Here is a 25,531-nt window from a genome sequence, read left to right as displayed (position 1 = left end):
ATCCTCAGTACCTCCATTAATAAATAAATAAACCTAATTACCTCCTCCTCCTCCTCACCACAAAGTAAAAACTCTTTAAAAAGATAGGATTGTTTTATGTACTTTTGTTTATGTTATTTTCCATTGGAGAACACATATTCGTCTTCCAGTCCTGATTATAAAATTACTGAGAAAAGAAGAGTTGCTGTCATTTCACAAACAGATAAATCAATGATTCAAGCTTTAGCATACTGTACGGACTCACTCTTTCTTGCTCTCTTTTCACTAAACTACTGCCAACAATTCCTTTATTGCAGCTGGTGTTAGTATCAAGCAGCTGCAATACTGGCTTCTAGGGGAAAAGTTTAAGCCTTCAAATGCCAACCCTGTTGGAAAATAACATTAAACACTTTTTAATCCCTATGTACTGCCACTGGTGACAGTAGTGACTTTAAAATGCAAATCTACCAAAATTGATCACTTACCCACCTAGTTTAAACTTTCTTATGATGGCTCCACATCTTCTCTAAGGTTAAGTTCCTTTGGGAGGCAAATAAAGTCCTCAGTGAACTGGTCCCTGCCTCATTCTCTAGTCTCTTCTTGAAGCCACACTGAACTGTAGCTCCTCTGAGTGAGTAGGGCTCTTCCATATACTGTGACTCTATTTATGTTCCTTCATCTCCCTGGACTATTTCAATTCCTCCTCCGTCCTGTCCATTTAGCAAATATCTGGGTGCAACTCCTATATACAAGAAGGCTCTATTACAGTGGGTTCCAGACAGACCAGCAAAATCACCTTGGCATCTCTTTAAAAAAAAAAACATACATCTTAGCTCATTTCTTGGTTTCTAAAGTAAAAGGGATGAAGGTTCCTTGGAGAAATAGTGGATTCCAGCACTGGGGCAAGAAAAGTATAAGAAAAACCTGGATCATCTTGCTATCCAGGTAAAGAAGTGCTCAAAGAATGATGGGAACATATCAAAAGCACACAGGAGCCAACTTGAAGGGGTTCCCATTGCCCAAATATGGGACAATTTGGGCATCAAAATAAACAATAAAAGAATATAACACATTCAATAAAATAAGAATCCATGAGTTCATACTGATACAAATAGATAAGCGAAAGCTCTTACAATACAAAGCCACCTAATATAAGGAATGATGACATAAGAAAATCATCAATAGATGATAAAACAAGTGGGTGAAAGCTGGATGAGGAACAGGATATTTATAGTTTCAAAATATCTCCCCATAAATTACTCATTAATTACAAAAATTAAAAATGGTCACTTTACAGTGGAAGAACTTGGCAGGCCCCACCTTAATCAACTAATCAAACCTCAGCAATATTGGGACCAACTGACATCACATGACTCCTAATATGATACAGTGCACAAAGAATAGAACACCATTTACATGCTATTCCTGACAAAAATGCATGATCTGAATGTGAACAAAAGGAAACTTCAAACAAATTCAAACTGAAGGACATTCTACAAAATAACAGACTTTTACTCTTCAAAACATCAATGTTATGAAAGACAAAGAACTGTTCCAGGTTAAAGGAGACAAAACAGACAAACCATACAACTAAAGGCAACACATGATCTTCAATTAGATCCTCGATCAAAGTGGGGAAATTGCCATAAAGGACATTTCTTGGACAACTGGTAAAATTTTAATATGGAAACAGATTAAATAATAGTATCACAGTCATGTTAAACTCCCTGAATTTGGTCACTGTATTGTGGTTGAGAAAATTTCCTTGTTCTGTTATAGCACAGATATGTTTAAGGGTAAAAGGATATCATGTAACTAGCTCTTCCATGCTTCAGAGGGAAAATCGTGTGTGGATTAATGGATAGATGGATGGATGGACAAACAGGTCGACCAACTGACCAACTAGATCAGTGGACTGTCATCAAGTAATGTCTTTTATCATGCCTCTCTTTATCATATATGCTTAATACCTGACTCCAAGGACCTTGAATGATTCATCTTTGTATTCTCATTGCCTCTTAGTACAGCGCTTGGCACATTTTAAGTTTCAATAGATATTTGAAGGTAGAAAGAAATAAGAAAGAAAACAGTGACATAAGAAAGGCTGTGCCATAAAAATGTTTGTGATCCAATATTACCAACCCTGGACCATCAATCCTAAAGAATTAATACAAAGGAAGAAAAAAGTATAAAGTCTGTTTCATCATAAATGTTCAATAAATAGTAGCTATCTCTTTGTGTTTTTATTGTGGTGTTATACACAACAAAAACTGGCAGCAAGTTGTCGTCCAGGAATAGGAAAAGAGTTAGGTAAGTATGAATACTTATTGTACTACTATGTGGCCAGTGAAAATTGGAATTGTGAAGTTCAAGTAAAGGCAAGGAAAATTACCTATGAATGAAAAAAGCAGAAAACAAAATGGTATATATAATTACAACCATTTACACATATGATAAAAACCTAGGAATACTATAACAAATATTACAATCACTACCATGTTAAGGAAATAACATTCTAGGTGATTTTTTTCCCATTTTCCTACTTTTTATAATGTTACTAACTTACATTTTATAATTTAAAACTTTCAAAGGATAGCAAATACTAAGTGCATAAGAAAATAGGCACTTTCATGAACCACTGGGATTTATGGGACTGTAAACTGGTTAGACCTTTCTGAAAGGTAATTTGACAATATGTATCAAGTTTCTAAAAACAACCAGTAATTCTATTTCTAGAAATCTATCCCAAGGAAATAATTAAGAGTGTATACAAAGATATGATTATAAGAATGTTCCTCACAATGTGGAATATAGTTGCAAATAGTAAAAAAAAAAAAATAGACACAATTCTTTACCTGATCCATTAAATAAATAATGGTACGTCCATACTAAAGGATATTATGCAGTCCTTTGAAAACATGTTAAAGCACATAAGATGTTATAAGTGAAAAAAGGCTAAAAGACTACGTACATTATATTTACATTAAAGTTACATGTATGTATAAGCATATTCAATGGCCTGGAAGAATATACAACTGGTATTGAGCAAACTTAACTATATTTATCTTGCTTTGATAATACGAAAAAAATTAATTCAACTCTGTACAGATTTATCAGCCCTCAAATTTGGTAATCTCAGGGCAAGTACCCATTATTTCAATGCACAGCATTATAGTCATTTCAGACAAAAGTGAAAGTGAAACATTTCACTAAATTTGAAAATCATCTACAAAATGGCCCAGCATTTATTTGTAAATGTTAACTTTGAAAATCCTAGAAATACTATAACAGAACTTGATTTGAAGCTATCACATAAAAAGGAAGATCAACCAAAGCCATGATTCTGAGGATCAACACGAAGCAGCATTAACAATCTTGCTAATAATTATAAGTGGTTATAAACTATAATTCCAGATTGTTGTCATAGTAACTATATTTTGTTTCTCTTTAATACATAGGCTTTGCCTCCAGATTTATGCATCAGGACACCATGTCACTGCTCCATCTTGCTGGGATTCACCATAATTCTTTTAAAGTTACTTTAATATGAACATTTGTTAAGCTGGATACATTTTGTTGAATCCCGTTGTGTACAAAAGAAGAAATCTCTTTCCCAAAGTATTTGCTGTCAATGTTTCAACAGTGATTATATTAAAGAGCTAATTACCTAATCTATAGAAGCTAATCTAATTTATCTAGGAAAAAACCTCAGTATGGGTTGACTAGGTTGAGGGGGAAGGGAAGGGCAGGAAATGATATATTATACTAATTTCTCCCCAATCCCCACCTTCAAATCCAAATGAAAGACAGGCACTGATCCCTTTTCCTAAGGAGACTTTGGTATCTGGATATCTGAGACCTTGAAAACTAGCCAGCAAAATTCAATAAAATTAAACTACCTCTGGACACTTGCAGAATGAGGATAAAACCAAAATAAGAAGCAGAACTAGGCCTGGACTCATGGACCACACCATTCTCTCTTCTCTATCTTGGCACTTAAAACACTCTCTTGAAGTTGTTTCCAGATCTTTCTCACCTATGGCACTGTGAGCTCTTTGAGGGAAGGGATCATATCTATAAGATTTATCACAATATCTCCAGTGCCTAACCAATACCTGAAACAGGAATAGCTGCTCAATAATGTCTTTCACTATTATAAAGTTCTCATTTTTATTACTGTTTTTATTTTTATTATAGCAACAAAACAACCACTATTTATTGAGCATTTATTAAGTGCTAAGTACTTTATATACATTATTTAATTAAGTTCAACCATTATGACAACTCTAAGTGATAGGTATTATTATCTTTGTTTTACCAATGAGGAAGCTGAGGCAGTAAGTGATGGAGGCAAAAACTGAGTCAGTAAAAGAAAATGAATGACTAGACAAATGACTCCAAAGAGTACTGAAGAGCAGAGACCCCTTGTGCACACCCTTGTATCTCCTTTACTTACTTCACCATTACTTGCCCTCCTCCTATCAGTGGTTCTCAGCCCTTGATGCACTCTATAATCTTAAGGAAAGAAAAGGAGGAAGAGAGGGAAAAAAAAAAGAAAAAAGAAAACAGAAGGAAAGAAAATCCAAGCTCATGCACATTCCAAAGATTCTTATTCAGTTATTCTGGAGTGAAGGAGATCAGTTAAACTGAGAAGTATTTTTAAACATTTTATAAACTGCCTTATTGTATTATCAACGTGACAAAACATATCTCTCCCACGAAGTTCTTTTTAACAACCTTTATTTATTGAGTACTTATTATGTGCCAGGCACTTCCAACATATAACTCATCTAATCCTAATAAGCCTGCAAAATAGGCATTTTTTTCTGACTTTATGAAAATTTTCCAACATATGGAAAAGTTGAATAGTTGTTCAGTGAAAACCCATATATCCACCACCCATAGTCTACAGCATTTTATATTATTTGCATTATTACATCAATGCATCCATCAATATACATATATCCATCAATCCATCTTACTTTCATTCATTTCAAACTCAGTTGCAAATACAAAATAAGCATTTTATTTTTTTAAATTTTTTACTGAAGTGTAGTTGATTTACAATGTTAGTTTCAGGTGTACAGCAAAGTGATTCAGCTATACATATACATACATATATATTTTCTTTTGAGATTCTTTTCCATTAAGGATAAGCATTTTAAAAGTTCATTTTACAGATGAAAAGAACCTAAGCTAAAAGAAATTAAGTAACTCCTCAAATCACACAGTAATTAAAAGAGCCAAAGTCCAAATTCAGAGCTAACTAAAGATACAAACTGGTTCAAGCCTGTATGTATGTTGTACATACCTGTTTAACAGTGAACTGTTTGCTTATTTAATTAAAGAAAATTATTACAGTGCATGATGCCCATTTCCGTATTTTTTTAAAATTTATTTTATTATTATTTGGGGGGTTGGGGAGGAAGGTAATTAGGCTTATTTATTTATTTATTTAATGGTGGTACCGGGGATTGAATCCAGGACCTTATGCATGCTAAGCATGCGTTCTACCACTTGAGCTATACCCTCCCCCCACTTCCATATTTTTTGTATTTATAAAGAGTCCTTCATCTATAAAGTCATTGCTTGTTTAAGCCCAATTCTTGGCCAAGCCAAGATTCTAAATAATGAAATCTACCCTAAGAAATAACTGATCCATACACAGCACAGTTCCTTGGATAAACTCACATAATGACACCCAGGCTATTAAATATGCAGGGGAAAAATTATGAAAACACACCAATACCACAACGACTGACAGACAAGAGTAGTAGGAACTAGGAAGAAGTTTCATTAATCATAAGGCAAGTAGAACTGGATTGAAGAAAAATATTGGGTTTCACTTCAGGACCTCTCTAGAGATCACCTCATGAAAGGGAACCTAATTGAAAGATGTATACTTCATACTTTCCCCCTAATATTTGCCCCCAGTTGAGTTATCAAGGGTCTGTACCAACCAGCAAATTGATCAGGCACTACTCATGTCTCAGCCCTCCAAGCTTTCTATAGCTATTTGGAGAGAGCAACTAACATTGTTTGTTTATTTGTTTGCATTTTTAATGGCAGGAGTGAGAATGCATACTGGAGATAAAAAAGGAGGAGACTAACTGAGCCATTTGGTATTTTGGGAGGTAGAGTCCCTACAAATAAAGCCAACTCAGCAAGGATGCAGAAAGGAAAATTTTTGGTAGCTATGCATGTTGGAGGTTGTAGTCTTTAATATATTTGATTATTACAAACATTAGAGAAATTATGGGGGTAAAAGTAAACTATATCTCAGTATAGAAGAACTACAATAGATCAATACCTACTAATACACAGAAAGTGTACATCTCCTTGTCCTCAAGCTGTAACTCTGTAAAAGGATTTAATTATCACTCAAGAGGACAATAGAATTCAAAGAAAATATATATGAAGTGTAGAGGGTTTGGCAGGAGAGTCCAGATCCTATAGAGCTTTCAGGCCACTAAGTACAGTATTATGACTTTTACTATGAGATGGGCAATGGGAAGTTTTGGGTAAGGTTGAGACATGATGTGACTTGCATTTTTAAAAGGATCACTATGCTTCCTATAATGAGAAAAAGGTTATAAAAGAGCGAAAGCAGAAGGAAGAACAACAATTAGGAGGCTACTGCAATGACTCAAGAGAGATTAGATTAGCATAATGGTGGAGGTGGGGAGAAGTAGTCAGGTTGTAGATACATCTTAAAGGAAAAGTCAAAAGACTTTCTGCTGATTTGAAGTGAGGTATGCAAGAAAGAGAGGAATAAAAGATGACCACCAATTCATGGCTTAAGTAACAGGAAAGACAGAGATCCTATTTGCTGAGATGGGGACAACTGTGCAAAGAACAGGTTTCAGGTGGTGGTAGGAGGAGTGCAAAAAAAGCGTTTAATTTTGGACATACTGAATTTGAAATGCCTAATATACAATCAAATGGAGATGTTGGGTGTATACTGGAGAAAAACAAAAATTCTTTCCTCGAACACAAACTCAAAAGTAAAGTGGGCTGGAGGTATTAGTATGAAATACACACACACACACACACACACAAACACACACACACACACACACTCACTCACTCTAATCTGTTTACTGAAAACTCTAGACGTTATGACTCCCAAGTAGCATCAGGCACATTCAACACCCAGATTCTGGTTTCTGAATTACCTTTCCCACCAAAAGGATTCAAGGCTCCAAGGAGAAATGACTCATTCCAGGGCTGGGGTAGGGAAAGCACAAAATGAGCCTGGAATATCTTGCTGTCCCAGAAAATAAATCATGGGGACATGACAAAAATGCGTAAGAGCCACCTTGAATGGGACCCCATTAAACAAATCTGGGACACTTTTTAACCATCAAAATGAATAGTATTATATCATGAACTATTAAATAAAATAAGGTTCCATGAGGCCATACTAAGATGAATGAGTGCATGAATGAATGAGGGAGGGAGAAAGGCCAACTAATATAGTGAGGAATGATGAAGTTAGACTATCATCAACAGATATTGGAGGAATGGTGAATTTAGCATATCATAAGGTGATACTAAAACTAGTTGGTGAAAGATTTCATGAGGAAAGGGATATTACATAGTCTCAATATATCTCCCTACAAATAATTCATAAATTATAAAGAGAAAAATGGCAACTTTATAGTGGAGAAGTTAGGCAGGTTCTACTTAAAACAAGTAATAAAAGTTAACATCACCAGTGTTGGCATTACCAATATGCCTCCTAATATGATGTCCTGAGAAGAATGCAATGTTTACTTACATGGTATTCCTGCCAAAAATGCATGATTTGAATCCATTCATGAGGAAACTTTAGACAAACCCAAATTTTTGCATTCTACAAAAAAATTGGCCTCTGCTTTTCAACACTGTCAATAAAAACAAAGGCTAAAGATCTCGTCAAGATTAAAGCAGACTAAAGAAAAAGACAACTCAATAAAAAAGAAGACTTGACTAGGCACTTCACAAAAGAAGATATCAGAATCACTAATAAGTACATGAAAAGATGCTCAAGATCAATTACTTATCAGAGAAATGCAAGTTAAAACCACAACTTATACTACATTATACCTACTAGGATGGCTGAAATTGAAAAGACCAACAATACTAAGTATTGATAAGGATGTGGAGTAACTGTAACTCTCATACATTGTTGGTGGGAATGCATTTTGGCACAACTACTCTAGAAAACTGTCTGGTATTATTTAGTATAGCTAAATATATCTTTATCCCGAGATCCAGCAATCCTACTCGTAGTTACATACACAAGAGAAATGAGTGCATGAGTCTACAAAAAAAACAAAAACAAAACAAAAAAAAAACCATACAGGAGCATTCACAGCAGCTTTACTCATAAGAGCCCAAAACTAAAAGCAACCTTAATATACATCAATAAGAGAATTGATAACTGAATTGTGGTGTATTCTGTAATTGAACAACCCATAGCAAAAAAAAAAAAGTAACAAACTAATTACACACGCAACAATGTCAGTGAATCCTCTAGGGAGCTAGAAACACTCTATATATCTTCATTTGCATTTCGAGGAGGAATACATATGTGAAAACTCATCTAGCTGCACAATTAAGATTAGGGTACTTTCATGTACATATGCTTTATAGACTTTAATTAAAAAAGAAATCTTTTAAAAAGTTGGTATGATCCCATTCTGATAAAATAAATACTAAAAAAATGTGTTTGTGTACGCATATGCATAGAAAAATGTCTGGAAAACTTCAAAGGTTTTAATTTCTGAGAGGTGAGATAACAGGTAATTTTAACTTTTTTCCGTATTTTTCTGTATTTTAAAAAAGTATTTATAAGGATAAAAGATATTTTTAAAAGCTACTTTCATGTGAGGAAATAAAATATCATACCAAGACACATAAGAGACGTACACCAAAATTTTCCCTTATGAGAATAAATGCCACCTATAAGCACTTAAGACGAGAAAGGAACCAAAAATCTGGATTTAGGCTCTTCTTGTGCATCATTAATTAGAAGCCAACAGAACAAAATATCTTGTAGATGTAAAGAAAAGATTAACTGATTTTTTTTGTACCCAGCCAAGTTATATTTCATGTGTGAATATAAACAAAAGGTCAGTTTCAGATACCGAAAGAATCAAAAACCGCATACCCAAGTAACCTTGAAAAATTACACAAATCCATTCTTCAAACTATAGAGGCACTTTGAAAAATTTCAGAATCAAAAATAGGGAAGTTGTGGTATAAAAACTGGTGCTGAATACTAAAAATCAGTAATCAGTATTAAGTCCAAAATATAAAACTGTGTTTCAAAACTGAATGTACATGTAAAAACTGAGAACATAACACATATAGCATGATTTTAAAAACTTTCATAATTGTTATCCTCCCCAAAATGATAGTTTGCCTCTTCATTAAATTCCTTATGTAATAGTGATCCACAGATAATAGTTTAGTTCATTCCACCAACCTCCCAAATCGAAGATTTCAATGGTGCTGCTATTTCAGAGAATGATTCCTTCTTGGAGAATGAGATCAACCTGAAAGGTTCCCATCCCTTCAATATCCTCAATATTTCCAACTAATTTACATTACAAAAGGGCAGAGGCCAAATAATATGGCTGTAAATCAATCCAAATGACTAACCTTATATTACCAGACCAGCTTCAACATTATGAAGATATACTGAGCAACATGTGCCTTTTGGGAACATTTTTTGATAATGTTCAGCAAATACACCCACCATTTAGACCAATTTCCCTTGAATTAGAGGAAAGTAATTTCACATAAATACAATACTGTGCTAAACAGCATTTTAACATAAATGGTCTAATACATTGGAAGCTAGAATCTCTGTCTCCAGAGAAAGATGTAACGTTAATTCTCAATTTTTACACATTTTTATTTAATGCAATTAACTTCTTTATAGAGGAAGTTACAGTGAAGATTTAATGAGATAACACTGCTTGATACATAGTAGGTCCTTAATGTCAGCTCCCTAACTACAAGATTTATTGTTTAGAATGCCTTAGAAACTGATCACATAATATATTAAAACTGTCTCTACCAGAATAAACTTGATTGTTTTAATCATATTCATACACAGTAGGCCCATGGATGTTTCTGAAGAAACTGGACACTGGAGAATCTTTTGCCAATTAACATCAGCATCATACACATTAACAGAGTCCATTCTTTACATAGTTTCTATACTGTGTTGCATGAATTAGAAGAAGAGAAATGTAACCAGAGACAAAGTAAACATCTCAAAGGCACTGGTATCTTCAGTAACTATCTTTATGGGTCTTAAACATACTGTGGTTAGAATTAAAATCACCAAGACTGAACTGTAAAGATATTACTTCACGGATTAAGAAACTGGGGCTGAAAACTGTAATGATTCCATTGAGATCAGCTATGAAACAGTAGTAAAATAGTAAATGACAATAATGATCACAATTTCCAGAGTAATCTCAAAAATATACAACTGAGTTATGCCAACATGTACATTTATCTGTGAAAACAATTACTACATGATATCATTTCAATGATTCCTGATGCATTCAAAGTCTGAAATCTGGCCAATTCTGTCACTGCTTCTTAAAAAAAAATGTTAAAAACCTGAATGACACCAGAAATTGACACAACATTGTAAACTGGCTGCACTTCAATAAAAATATATACATAAAAAAAACCCTGAATGAAACCCTTGCTCCTAGCTGTCAATGCTAAATGTTTACAACAACAAAAATCACTATGTTACCTTTCTCTTAACATGCTAATTCACATTATTCAATGCAGATTAAAAAATTCTAAGGGACTGAATCAATATGGTAACAATGAACACATACATCCACTCTAATACTCCAGAAAGCAACAGAAATAATTTTTTTTAAAAACTAGAATAAAGTCATAACATTCCAGAAAAACTAAAAGAGTGTCATCCACAGATCATAAATGGTGGAGAATCTCCAAAGGAACAGAAACCAATAGGTCACATCCATAGGGAAACAAAATATATGGAAACCAAAGCTTAAAACACACATATACAGAGAAAATTACTACAAAGTTAGGAGTGATTTGGGGAGCACCAAACCTGCTCAGGAGATACCAGAAGTATGAGGTGGCCTTGAGGAATTCATAAAATGGGAAGGTAAATAAAGAGCAACTGGGTAGTCTTGTCTACCCACTACCTCTGTTGTCCTAAGTGGAGAGCAGCAATGAAATTTGCCCCAAAACTCCAGCTGGAGTCTAGGAGGAAGGACAGATCTACAGGTGACTACTGAAGAAAATATGCTCCCCCTACAACCTGCCCCTCCTCTACCAAGACTGGAGGGAGCCAGACTACTGCAAACCAATCAGGCAGGTGAGTGGGATCCTTAAATACAAAGGACCAAAATACCAAGAGCCACCAAACCCCTGAGAAACACCAAAGCTTAGAAGAAAAGACACACCAAACTCAACAAAGAGATTAAGTCTTTAGAATAATTAACTTCAAGTAGGCACTTAATGTTTGCCTGGTAATCTTACTACCCTTCATTATACCAGTCTCCTAGAAAACTACTTTACACCATCTTCTCTATCCTCAAACTTTTAATACACACTTCCCTTCCCAAACTCATGCTCAGATGACCTTGCTTCTGCTTCACTGAAAAAATAAAAAAGCAACAAGGAGAGAATTTCTATAAGCTTCCACTACCACATCTACACACCCAATAGCTCCTATGCCCATACTATTACAGACAATCTATCTGGGCGCCTACGCTAAGGCCAGCCCATTTATTTAGAAACTAAACTTTATCTCCTGCACCTTCTCAAGGATATCACTCCAGTAATTCTCCTTTCTATCTCCTATCTCACCAATTTTTCCCTTACTCCTAAATCATTCCTCTTATAAGTATGAGATTGTATCTTCATTAAAATAAACCCTCACAACCAAAGTTCATTGAGATACAATTGATAATAAAGCTGGAGCAGGGAATAATAGAATAGACCTGGAACATCTTGTTGTATAAAGATAACTTCAAAGAATGATGGGGACATGCCAAAAGGACAAAGGAACCAATCTGAAGAGGATCCTACTAGCCAAATCTGAGATAGTTGGTAAATCAAAATAAATAATGATACTAATAGATTATAACTCATAGAATAAAATTAAAATCCATACTGTTATATTTAAATAAATAAAATAAAAAATAAATGGGGTAGGGGGGAGGGTATAGCTCAAGTGGTAGAGCGCTTGCTTAGCATGCATGAGGTCCTGGGTTCAATCTCCAGTACTCCCTCTAAAAATAAATAAACCTAGTTACCGCCCCCCACCAAAATAAAATAATTAAGTAATACAGTAATAAACAAAACATAAAGCTATTTTTAAAAATTTTTAAAAATGGGGAAGAATGGAAACATCTAATCCAAATAACACATACAGAATTCAAAAATCATCATTTGGCAAGCACCACAGTATTAATTGTTACAGGTAAAAAATTTCAATGTCTGTCAAAACTGTGAGTAAAAGTTTTACAATAAGCATAGTCTCGAAGTAAAAAAATAATAACTTTTCAGTGGACAAACCTGGTAGATACTGCCTCATTAGCCCAATGATCAAAATTAACATCACCAGTAATAAAACAATGGACACCATGTGCCTCCTCATATGATACAATGAAAAGGACCCAACTTCATTGTTATAATATTCCTGCCACAAATGCATTAACCTGAATTTAATCATGTGGAAACATCAGACTAGCTCATTTTAAATGATATTCTACAAAATAACTGACCTTTACTCATCAAAGATGTCAAAGTCATGAAAGACAAGGAAAGGCTAAAAAAAACTGTTTCAGACTAGAAAAAACTACTAAAGAAGCACAACAATAAAACGCAACCAGTTACACTGGGTTAGATACTGACCCAGAATTTTTTTTCTTTTGCTATTATGAAGAGGATTCATATACTTAGAAGAAATCTTCTTTAGAAAATAATTAAAAATGAAGAAACTGAGAGGCTTCTGTAAAACCCCTTTAACATCCCACACAGTACAGCTAACTACAAAAGACCTCATTGCTATACTACAGGCATTCTTAAGATGTGAAGTGAGGCTTTATTAACTTGGAAGTCACAATATTTATACACTTTAAGGAAGCCCAAATTAGCTTCTAATGCTGATCAATCAGACTTTCATTTTTAAATATAAGGCAACAACCCCCCCCAAAAAAACACTAAACATGGGAAGAGATTTAGCAGCCACAAAAGTAATAATATATACTCTGTCCCAAAGGAATGAGCCAAGAATGTAGGAATAAGCCAATTAATGGAAAGAACTCAATAGTACATCAACAGGAAAGGAAAAATGAATGAACTAGAGCTACATGTATCAACAGGGATTAATCTTGTAACAATGTTGATCTTTTTTTTTTAATTACAGAAGAATGCTGTGCTAGGATACTATTTACATGAAGTCTAAAGTTTTGTAAAAAAAAAAAAACAGGTATCTAAGAAACTACAAAAGCACTGATAATTTTTTATTTCTTAAGCTGGGTGATGGTATATGAGTGTTCCTTGCAATAGAAATATTTTTGCTTTATAAATATTTTATAATTATTCTGCATTATAAATATTACTGCACTATAAATATTTTAAGTCAAAAATGCAGGTTAACTAATAAAATATTTTAGCGATATTCAATCCAGTTCAACAAGGGGTTCTTACAAATAACAATTATGTAATCCCTAAAATAAAAAAAAGCACCTGCTTTAAAAAGAAAAAAATATATATCAATAGTCTCATCAGTTCAGGTCAGGTTTGCCATCAAATGAATTTGGCAACAAATAAAGGAAAGTCCTTTCAGTATCCAGAAATTTTTAGAATTAAGGCATTAAGGACTTACAGTAAGAAGTGGAGAAAGCCACAATTATAGTAGGATGCTTCAACACATTTTTCTCAGAAAGTGAAAGAAAAACTAGCCAAAAATGTAAGGATATACTGAACTTGAATATTATAATTAAGAAGTATGGTGCAATAAAAATATAAAGAACTTGGAATGCTCCTCCCAGAATAGAAAATATAAATCTTTAGTAAATAAAGCACAAAAATGTCAAATTCCAAAGAACAGAAAGCATAGTCTGATTATAATGTCATATAGAAATTAATAATAAAAATCTATCCAATTCAACATTAATAATCATTTAAAATAAATTTTAAAGAGGAAATCAATGCAATGATTTTAAACTTCTTATTAAAAAGATAAATTAGTTAAAACACTAAAGTATTGGTAGAAGAACAGATATAGGTCAAAGGAACAAAACAGAGAGTTGAGGAGGGGAGGGTATAGCTAGTACTAGAGGTCATGTTTAGCATGTATGAGGTCCCGGGCTCAATCCCCAGTACCTCCATTAAAGGAAAAATAATTAAATAAATAAACTGAATTACCTCCCTCCTGTAAAACAAAACAAAACAAAAAAGAGAGTTGAGAAATGATCCAAGTATGTATAGTAACTTCAGATATGATAAAGACAGCATTTAGATCAGTGTGGAAATAAAACTGTTTAATAAATGTGCTGGGACTAATGTCTATCCATTTTGAAAAAATACTAGATCTCTACCTCACACAGTCCACAAAAAACCAAAATCCAAACAGAACACAGAGCTAGACAAAGACAAACTTTTCAAAAGTATCAGAAGAAAATATAGAATATTTTATGCTCATGAGCCTTCTTAAGCAAGACACAAAATCCAAAAAAAAAAAGGACAGATTTGACCTTATAAAGAATAAAAGCTTCTGTGTGACAAAGGACACTGTAACTAATTAGGGACACACTAGGAAAAAGTCATTGTGATATACTTAACAAAGGAATAGTATCAGAATGCATCAGAAAACAAAGAGAAAAAGAGGAAGACTTCAATAGACAAATGGGCAAAGAATATGAATGGCATTTACAAAGAAGAAAAATGAATATTCAATAAACAAATGAAGAAGTAAACCAACTATGGTATAACCATACAACTGAACATTATTCAACAATAAAAAGTAAGCAACTACTGATACATGCAACAACTGCTGTTGAATGATCTCAACTTAATCTCAAAAGGTTACATATTGTATGATTCCATTTATGTAACATTCTCAAAAATGATGGTGATGGAGATCAGTGATCATCAGGGGTTAGAGGTAGGGGAAGGGTGTGACTATAAATGCACAGCTCAAAGCAGTTTTTTGAATGATGGAACTATTCTGCATCCTGATGGTGGTGATTATTATCCTATATATGAAATAAATTCACAGAATTAAAGACACACAAAAAAGTGAGTGAATGTGAATACTGGTGAAATCCAAATAAGGTTTGTAGTTTAGTTAATAGTATCATATCATTGTTAATTTCCTGGTTTTGATGATTGCACTATGGTTATACAAGATGTTAATATTGGGGAAAGCTGAGAGAAGGGTACACAGGAACTCTCTTTATTACTTTTTATATTCATCCAACAAAAATTTATTGTTACCACTCGTAAGCTCTAGGAACACAACAATGAAAAAGCCAAATATGGTCCCTGCCCTGAAGGAACTTATGGTTCTTTTTATTTCAATTGAACTATAGTTGATTTACAATGTTGTGCTAATTTCAGGTGTACAGCAAAGTGATACACACACACACACACACACACACACACATACACACATACATACACATACCTTTTTAGATTTCTTTTCCATATAGGTTATTTCAAGATACTGAATATAGTTCCCTGTGCTATAAAGTAGGTCTTTGTTGCTTATCTACTTTATATATAGTAGTGTGTATCTGTTAATCACAAACTCCTAATTTATCTCTGTACTATTTGACAACCTCTATGTGAGTCTAAAATCATTTCAAGATAAAAAGTTAAAAATAAACATATGAAGACATGCTCACAATCTCTAGTAATCAAGAAAATGCAAATTAAAGTAATATATTATTTTTCACTCATCAGCCTAGCAAAAATATCTGGTATTATCAAATAATGAGAGTAAGATTGTACTACTGGCTGACAAAAATTTAAATTGGTCCAGTCCCTCGGGAAAGCAATGTGGCAATATATATTAAAATAAAAAATGTGTAGAACCTATGGTCCAGTAATTTTGCCCCAGTGTCTCCTCTAGCATGATCTATTTTGTTTATTTTACCATTAGTTAAAACAGTGGAAAAACTGGAAACAGCCAAAATGTCCATCAATAGGAGGAATAGTTAAATAAACTGTAGTGTAGTCTTACTAGTGAATACTATGGGACAATTAAATAAAATCCAGTATATCTATATGTAATAATATAGATAGATATAATATAGATAATATAGATATGTAATAATATAGATAGATAATAATATAGATATATCTACAGGACACATAATTAAGTAAAAAATTTACAAAGTGATACATACGGTAGGATCTGTTTTATGTGCTTAAAGTCAAAAAACAAACCAGAAAGTAACACTATATATGGGCTAAGGGTACATATCTATGTACATAACTACATTGAAAAAGATCTTGAACAACACATACCAAACTGATAACAGAAGGGATAAGGACATAGGGAGGGGTGGGGTCAAATGAAACTTCTCTGCATTATTTTAAATTTTTACCAGGAATTTACATTGGCATATTACTTATATAATTAAAGTCAGTAGAAAAAAATTTTCAGAAAAATAATCGAAGTACTGTGGTAGAGAATCAAAGTGATATTCAAACATTGTGCTATGCAGGGATACGATTGCGTACAAAATGCTGAGGTTTAGTATTTCTCTCCAGGAGCTGAAAATTGAAACCATCTAAACGGATGTTTGATTAGACCACAATGTCAACTGAAAAGGAACCAATCTCAACCACCAGAAGGACTAATGCACTAGTTCTAATACACCACACTACAAGAGGTAAGAAATGCTGACCTCAGCAGTAGATAAAAATCAGAATAAGTGGTTTTCCATATTATGGGATAAAACAATCAAAACCACAACTGGCACATCTGTGCTCATGATTCACTTCCTGTCTCTTATATGCCCTTATTCACTGCTACACAGGGAAATAAAATGGAGAAATAAAAACAAGTCTTAGATAGATGGAATATAATACATAAAAATATTAAATCACTATATTGTATACCTGAAATTAATGTAATATTGTAAATCAACTATACTTCAATTTAAAAAAGAGAGACAAAGTAGATGCAACCAGTTATGGATACCGTGAAACGTGTCACAGTCTTATTTGTTCAAATATCACAATTTTTAAAATGAAAATAGAAAATAAAACAAAACAAAAAATGGATCTTAGGCTGCCCATCAAACACAAGTTCATTATCCATTTGGAAGTCCTGATTAGGCAAAAAGAATGATAAACATCAACAAATAATCCTCTTCCACTGAGGGCAGGCTGATAAGAGATATCTACAGCCAATCTTATTTATTAATTTATTCAACAAACTTACAACAAGCAATTATTGTAACAAACAGTGTGCTAGGTGCTAGGAATACAGAGATAAATCAGGTACAGATCTGTCACAAAGAATTTCAGTTTTACTGGGGAGAAAGACACAAAATATAAACACAGCTTGCTATCTGACCAGGCTGAAGATCCCTTTTTCCTCTAGCTTGGCAATAAAAAAACCCCAAACATCAGAAATTCATTCCATCCCGTTGTCATCAATTCCTAGGGGTTTACTGATGAGCACATAATGAGGGATGATATTTTGCAATGATAAAAAATTAGGAAAAAGAGGTTCTTCTTCTGGTAAGGGTCCCAACAGGTCAAACCCCACACTCACCCAGATACAGATACCAACAAAAAGTGCCTAACAACTGTCTGAAGGCATAAGAGAACAATCAAAAGCAGGTAGAAACTGGTAGGAAGGCAACAGAAGAAAGGAAGGATAATGCATGATTTTGCTATTTTTATGGCTTTTCACTTGAGGGTAAGCCCTATAGTCACTAAAACTCAGACAAAATCCACATTCTTACAAGACTAAAGAGACAGAGGAAGGAGTCTGGTAGTACAGAGGCTTCAAGACCCAGGAAGCTCCTGGTGCTTCACCATGCAACAGGAAAAGATCCAGGCCATGAGTCTCATGACTCTTCACACAATGGCGGATGGTAACCCAAGGCATTATGTCCCAGCCCTCTACCCAGTGGTAGAGAGCCATGTAGACCCCACAACTCTTGACCTTCTACCCAGCAGTAGACAGTGGCCACGTAAGTACTTCCATGCCCCAGTGGCACTGGCAGAGATCACATATTAAGGGTACCAGCATCAGGTAGCCAGAAAAGAGGTCAGGGGAAATGTTCTTTGTCCTATGGATCCTGCATCCTCCACTCACCAAATCTAACACTTGGCAGCACAGAGAAGCACCTTCCACTCCTGCAGGTAGCACCAATAGAGATACCTAGTGAGAGCTCAACCAAAGCCAGAAGACCAGGCAGACCAGAACAGCATTATAGGAGCTCAGAAAACTAAATTATCAATAGAACTACAGCCCACAAAAGTAGGATAGAACCTACATGTTAAACTTAACAGGGTAAGTGCCTGCTAAAATAGAAGATTTAAATAGGATCAAGTCTCTGAATTTTTGCTGATTTCCAGTCAAGATGGCAGAATAGTAGGACCATGAGCTCATCTCTCCTCGTGACTACAATGAAACCACAACTGACTGCTAAACAACCACTGAATAAAAGACTGGAACCTAGCAAACAAGATCTTATTCAACTGGAAACATAAAGAAGGAACCACAGTAGAATGGTAGGAGGGGTGTGCTCGTGATATAATAGGACTCTGTACCCCACAGGTGAGAGACCCACAAGCTGAAGGATAATCAAGTCGCAGAGGCTCTCCCACAGGAGTGAGAGTTCTAAGCCCCAGGTCAGGCTCCCAACCCAGGGTTCCAGCATTGGGAGGAGGAGGAGACCATAGGACATCTGGTTTGAAGGCCAGCAGGGCTTAGCCCCATGAGACTGGGGAAAACAGAGACTTCATTCTCTTGGGAACAACTCACAGAATCTCACATACACTGGGTCCAAGGGCAGAGGAACCTGGGCCAGACCTGCCTGCTGGTTGTGGAAGGTCTCCTGGGAATGTAGCAGATGGCTACAGCTCACCCAGGGGGCATAAAAGCTGGTGGAAGACGTTCCAGGAGTGTTAGTCTACATGAGTTTTCTTGGAGACTGACATTTTGATTGGATCATTAGCACCAAGACCTAGACCCACCCAACAGCCTATAGGCTTAAGGGCTGGGAAGCCTCAGCCAAATAACCTACTGGGTGGGAATGCAGCCCCACCCATCAGCAGACTTCCAAAGCCACCAATGCCTCTAGACACCTTTACTCACCAGAGGACCAAGACTAAGCTTCACCCAGCAGTGGGCAGGCACCGGCTCCTCCTGCCAGGAAACCTGCATAAGCCTCCAGTCCAGCCTCATCCATCAGGGGGCAGACACCAGAAATAAGAAAACAACAATCCCAAAGCCTGTGGAAGGAATCCACAAACACAGGCCAGACTCTACATTAGGACCAGCTAGACCCTGGCCCTTGGGTGACCAGAGAGGAGTGTACTGCTGGGACACACAGGATGTCTCCCACAGAGGGCCCCCTGTCTAAGGTTGAGAAACGTAACTCCTCTGCCTAAATATACAAATAGAAAGATAAACAATATGAGGTGGCAGAGGAGTATCTCCCAGGCTAAAGCACAAGATAAAGTCCCAGAAGAAGAAATAAGTGATGAGGAAATAGGCAATCTATCTAAGAAAGAGTTTAAAGTAATGATGGTGAAGATATTCAGAGAACTCAAGAGGAGTAGAGATGCACAGAGTGAAGTTTTTAGCAGAGCTGGAAAGTATTAAGAATACCCAAACAGAGTTGAAGAATAAAATCACTGAAATGAATAACACACTAGAAGGAACCAAGAATACACTAAATGAGGCAGAAGAACGGATCAGTGAGCTAGAAGACAAATTAGTGGAAATCACTACTTCAGAAGAGAAAACAGAAAAAAGAATGAAAAGAAATGAGGACAGTTTAAGAGAACTCTGGGACAACATGAAGCGCTCTAATATTCACATTATAGGGGTCCCAGAAAGAGAAAAGAAAGAGAAAGGGCCTGAGAAAATTTTGGGAGAGATAATAACTGAAAACTTCCCCAACTTGGGAAAGGAAACAGTCACCCAAGTCCAGGAGGCTCAGAGAGTTCCACACAGTATCACCCCAGCGAGGAACACACCAAGGCACACAGTCATCAAATTGACAACAATTAAGGATAAGGAGAAAATATTAAAATTAGCAAGAGAAAAGCAACAAATAACATACAAGGGAACTCCCATAAGGTTATCAGCTGATTTTTCAGCAGAAACTCTACAGGCCAGAAGGGAGTGGCATGATATATTTAAAGTGATGAAAGGGAAAAACTTACAACCCAAAATACTCTATCCAGCAAGGCTCTCATTCAGATTTGATAAGAGAAATCAAAAGCTTCACAGAAAAACAAAAGCTGAAAGAATTCAGCACCACCAAACCAGCTTTACAACAAATGTTAAAGAAACTTCTCTAGTCATCAAAGCACAAGAAAAGAGAACAAAAAGAAGAGAGAGAAAAAAAAAAGACCTAGAAAAGATTGCTTTGGCAATTTGGGGTCTTTTATGGTTCCATATAAATTTTGGAATTGTTCTAGTTCTGTGAAAAATGTCATATTTTGACAGGGGTTGCACTGGATCTGTAGATTGTTTTGGGTAGTATGGCCATTTTGATAATGTTGATTCTTCCAATCCAAGAGCACAAGAAATCTTTCCATTTCTTTTTATCATCTTCCATTTCTTTCATCAATTTTTACAGTTTTCAGAGTATAGGTAACCTCCTTGGTTAAGTTTATTTCTAGGTATTATGTTGTTTTTGATGCAATGGAAATGTTTATGCCACTTACAAAAATCTGGTTTTTGAATTGAGAAGAAAAAAAAAGTGAAAAAAAAAAAAGAAAAAAAAAGTGAATGAAGGCCCGCAAATGGCAAAATATCCTTCTTTCTTATGAGTGAGTTGTAGTCCATTACATATATATGCTGCATCTTCTTTATCCATTCATCTATTGATGTGCACTTAGGATGCTTCCTTATCTGGGGCAATTATAAAGAATGTTGCTGTTAATAGTGAGGTGTATGTATCTTTTTGAATTAATTCTTATTTTGTGGCTGGCTTTATTCCTTTGATAACTATGTAAGTTTAAAAAGCTAAAGCTCTAAATGTTCAGTACATATATGTAAATTTAAAAATATGTGCATTATATTGTATATATGCATTTACATGCAATATATTGTATATGTGCAAATTGTAACAATTCTACCTAATAAATTGAAAAATGAAAAAAAAGGAAAGAAAAGTCACATATCTGGGCCTACTAGTGCCACAATAAATCTGTAAGTTCTGAACACAAATAACAACAACAAAAAAAGAGTCTCCAATCATAATATCCAAAACATCCAGTGTACAATAAAAAAAAATCATTTGTCATACCAAAAACAAGAAAATCACAACTCAGATGAGAAAGGACAATGAACTCACACCAATAGCATGATGAATCAGATGGTGGAATTATCTGACAAGGACTTTACAGCCACTATCAGAAAAAGAGCCTCAGGATTATAATTTCTCTGGAAACAAATGAAAAAAAAAAACCAGAAAACCTCAGGAAAAAAATAGAACTTACAAAAAAGAACCATATAGAAATTATAGAATGGTAAAATACAGTAACATAAATTAAAAATTAACTAGATGGGCCACAGAGTAGACTGGAAATGACATAAAATAGAACCAGAGAACATGAGGAGAAATTAATAGTCTTCTCAGTCGAACAGCAGAGAAAAGAGACTGAAAGAAAATGAACAGGGCCTCTGAACCCAGGGAAGGATTTTTTAAAAACTGAAAATTCATATAACTGGAGCCTTGGAAGGAGTCAAGAAAGAATGTGGAGCAGAAAAAAATATTCAAGGAAATAATGGCTGAAGACTTCCCAAATCTGGCTAAAACAGATTCATAAAGCTGAGTTAACGTCAAACAGGATAAACCCAAAGAAATTCATGCTAAGATACACCATAATTAAACTTCTTAAACCTAAATTTTGACAGCAACTAGGAAGTAAAAACATTACTGATAGGAGAATGCCAATTTGATTGATAGCCAATTTCTCATCTGAAAACACGGAGGCCAAAAAGAAGTGGCATAACATTTTTCAAGTGCTGAAAGAAAAGAATTGTTAACCCATGAATTCTAGATTCAGCAAAATATATATTTGGAAATGAAGGAGAAAAAAAGATATACTCAGACAAAAGGAAACTAGGAGAACTTATCACTATCAGATCCATCCTTAAAGAATGACTAAAGGAAGCTCTCCAGAGAGAAAGGAAATAAGAGAAAAAGTCAGAATTTCAGAAAGGAAAAGAAAACAATGCAATGGGTAAAAATAAGGGTATATGTAGTAGACTATTCTCCTTATGAGTTTCTTAAATCATATTTAATGTAAGGCAAAATTTATAACAGTATCTATTGTAGTACGTAACTACGTAGAGGAAATACTTGAAACAATTATATTTTAAAAGTGGAAAGGGTAAAACGGACCTAAATGGAAGTAAGGTTTCAATACTTAACTTGAAGTAGTAAAATGTCCATATTAGTAGTGAGTGATAAGTTACAGAGAAAAAGAGAGAGGGAGAGAGAGAGAAAGAGTGCAACCACTAAGTAAACTACAGCCCAATATACTCAAAACAGTATAAATAAAACGAAAAAGGAATCCTAAAATATTTGCAAGTAACCCACAGGAAGGCAAGAAAAGAAAAACAGAGGAAAGAAAAACATAGGGAAAAAACAAATAATAAAATGGCAGACTTAAGTCCTAAGATATCGATAATTATTTTCAATGTAAGTTGTCTAAATATATCAGTTAAAAGGGAGACATTGGCAGAGTGGATAAAAAGCCAACTATATGTTTTCTGCAAGAAACTCACTTCAAACACAAGATAAGTAGGAGACATTGGCAGAGTGGATAAAAAGCCAACTATATGTTTTCTGCAAGAAACTCACTTCAAACACAAGATAAGTAGGTTGAAAATAGAAGGATGGCAAAAGACCATCCTTTATGCTAACATTAATCAAAAGAAAGTAGGAGTGGGTATGTAATATCAGAAAATGTAGACTTCAGAGAAAAGAAAATTACTAGGGATGAAGAAGGACATAACATAATAACAAAAAGATCAATCCACCAAGAAGACATAGCCAGCCTAAGTGTGGATACATCAACCAAGAGACTTTCAAAAGAAATGGAAAAAATGACAGAGCTAAAAGGAGAAATATATAAATCCACAATTATAGTTAGGAACTTCAATACCCTACTCTCAGCAATTGATAGAACCTCTAGACAGAAAATTAGCAGATATAGAAGAACTGAACTACAGACTAATATCTCCCATGAACTTAAGATTCAAAAGTCCTCAATAAAATATTAGTAAATTGAATCAAACAGTATATACAAAGAATTCTACATTATGACCAAATGGGTTTATTCCAAGGATGCAAGGCTGTTTCAACATTCGAAATCAATGTAATCCACTATACCAATAGGTGAAAAAAGTCACACAATCATATTAATTAACATCGAAAAGGTATTTTTTTCAGTGAGTCAGGAATAGTGGGGCACTACCTCAACTTGATAAAGAACATGCATGAAAAATGCTAAAAGACTTAATGTTTTTCCCTAAGACTGGGAACAAAATAAGGATGTTCATTCTCACTGCTCTTATTCAATATAGTACTCGAAATTCTAGTTAGCACAATAAAAGGAAAATAAGAACTAAACAGCACACAGATTAGAAAGGAAGAGATTAAACTGTCTCTGTTTTGGAAAATATATGATTATCTACATTTAAAAAGTCCCAAAGATTCTACCCCCGAAAAACCTCTTAGAACTAATAAGTGCAGCAAGGTCATAGGATACAAGAGATATACAAATACATTCACACAAACATACTCACAAATCAAATGCATTTCTATGTACTAACAATGAACATATGGAAACGAAAATAAAAAAACAATACCATTTACAATCCCTCCAAAGAAAATTAAATACTTAGAGATAACTTAACAAAAGATGTTCAGGATATGTATGCTGAAAATTACAAATGTTAATAAAAGCAATCAAAGAAGATCTAAATAAATGGAGAGATATACTGTGTTCATGTACTGGGAAACTCAATATAGTAAAGATGTCAATTCTCCCCACATTTATCTACAGTATTAATGCAATTCCTATCAAAATCCCAGCAAGATTTGTTGTAGACATAGACAAACATATTCTAAAATTTATATGGAAAGGTACAATTCCTAGAATACCTACTGTAATCTCCAAAGGCAGTGGGAGGAATCACCTTAGCCAGTGTTAAGGCTTTCTATATAGCTACAGTAATCAAGACCAAATGTAATTAACAGAGGAACAGACATACATGAATTAAACAGAATAGAGAATGCAGAGAGAGACTCACACAAATATGTCCAATTGATTTTTCACAAAGGTGTAAAAAGCAATTCAATGGAAGAATAATCTTTTCAACAAATGGTACTAGAGCAATTGAACATTTAGAGGGGAAGGAAGCAAGGAGGGAAGGGAGGGAGGGAGGGAGGGAGGCACAGAGGGAAGCATAACACCTGAAGGGAATAAATTGTTGCACTGTTCTTATATTTTATATAATATACTATTAAATACAATATAAAACCTATGTAGAAACTCAAGAATTAAAGAATGTAAATTAAAATCCCTAGAGCAATCACACACACACACACACACACACACACACACACACAAACCCAAAACTGGAAAAGTACACAAGAAACTCTGGGGGCTTGGGAAAATGTTTGGTATCTTGATTGTGGCATATAACTGTTAATTCATTGAATTGTGCACTATAAATACATGCAGTTTATTGTACATAAATTATACCTGAATGAAGTTGTTTAAAAGTGGAAAGATCCATAGCTAACATCATACTTAATGGTGAAAGACTGAAAGCTTTCCCACTAAGATCAGGAACAACATAAGGATGTCTCTCCTTACCACTTCTATTCAACATGGCACTGGAAATTCTAGCAAGAGCAATTAGGAAGAAAAAGAAATAAAAGGCATTTAAGTTGGAAAAGGAAAGATGAAAAGATCTTACGTACAGAAAATCCTGATGAATGACAAAGCCACCAAAAAAAAAACCTATTAGAGTTAATAAACAAATTTAGCAAAGTTACAGAATAGCAGAACAGAACTCAAAAATCAGTTGTATTTCTATACATCAGCAATGAACAATCCAAAAAGAAGATTAAGAAAATAATTCCATTTACAATTATATAAAAAAGAATAACTTAGGAATAAACTGAAGGAGGTATGAGACTTGTACACTGAAAACTACAACATGTCACCAAAAGAAATTAAAGGACATCTGAAATGTGCACTCCAGATTCCCTCATCTCCTTCAAGTGTGTGCTCAATTGTCAACCTTCTCAGTGAGGCCTATCCT

General features: G+C 34.6%; 1 protein-coding gene across 2 annotated transcripts in view; it reads right to left on the bottom strand.

Moving 5' to 3' along the window:
- WNK3 (WNK lysine deficient protein kinase 3) overlaps window positions 1–25,531 on the bottom strand; it is a 126,649-nt gene that overhangs the window by 44,078 nt on the left and 57,040 nt on the right. The window lies entirely within an intron of this gene.

Source organism: Camelus dromedarius, chromosome X (assembly GCF_036321535.1).
Source record: "Camelus dromedarius isolate mCamDro1 chromosome X, mCamDro1.pat, whole genome shotgun sequence".
NCBI lineage: Eukaryota > Metazoa > Chordata > Mammalia > Artiodactyla > Camelidae > Camelus > Camelus dromedarius.
The sequence above is the reverse complement of the archived record's forward strand: the minus strand, read 5'-3'. Positions and strand labels throughout refer to the sequence as shown.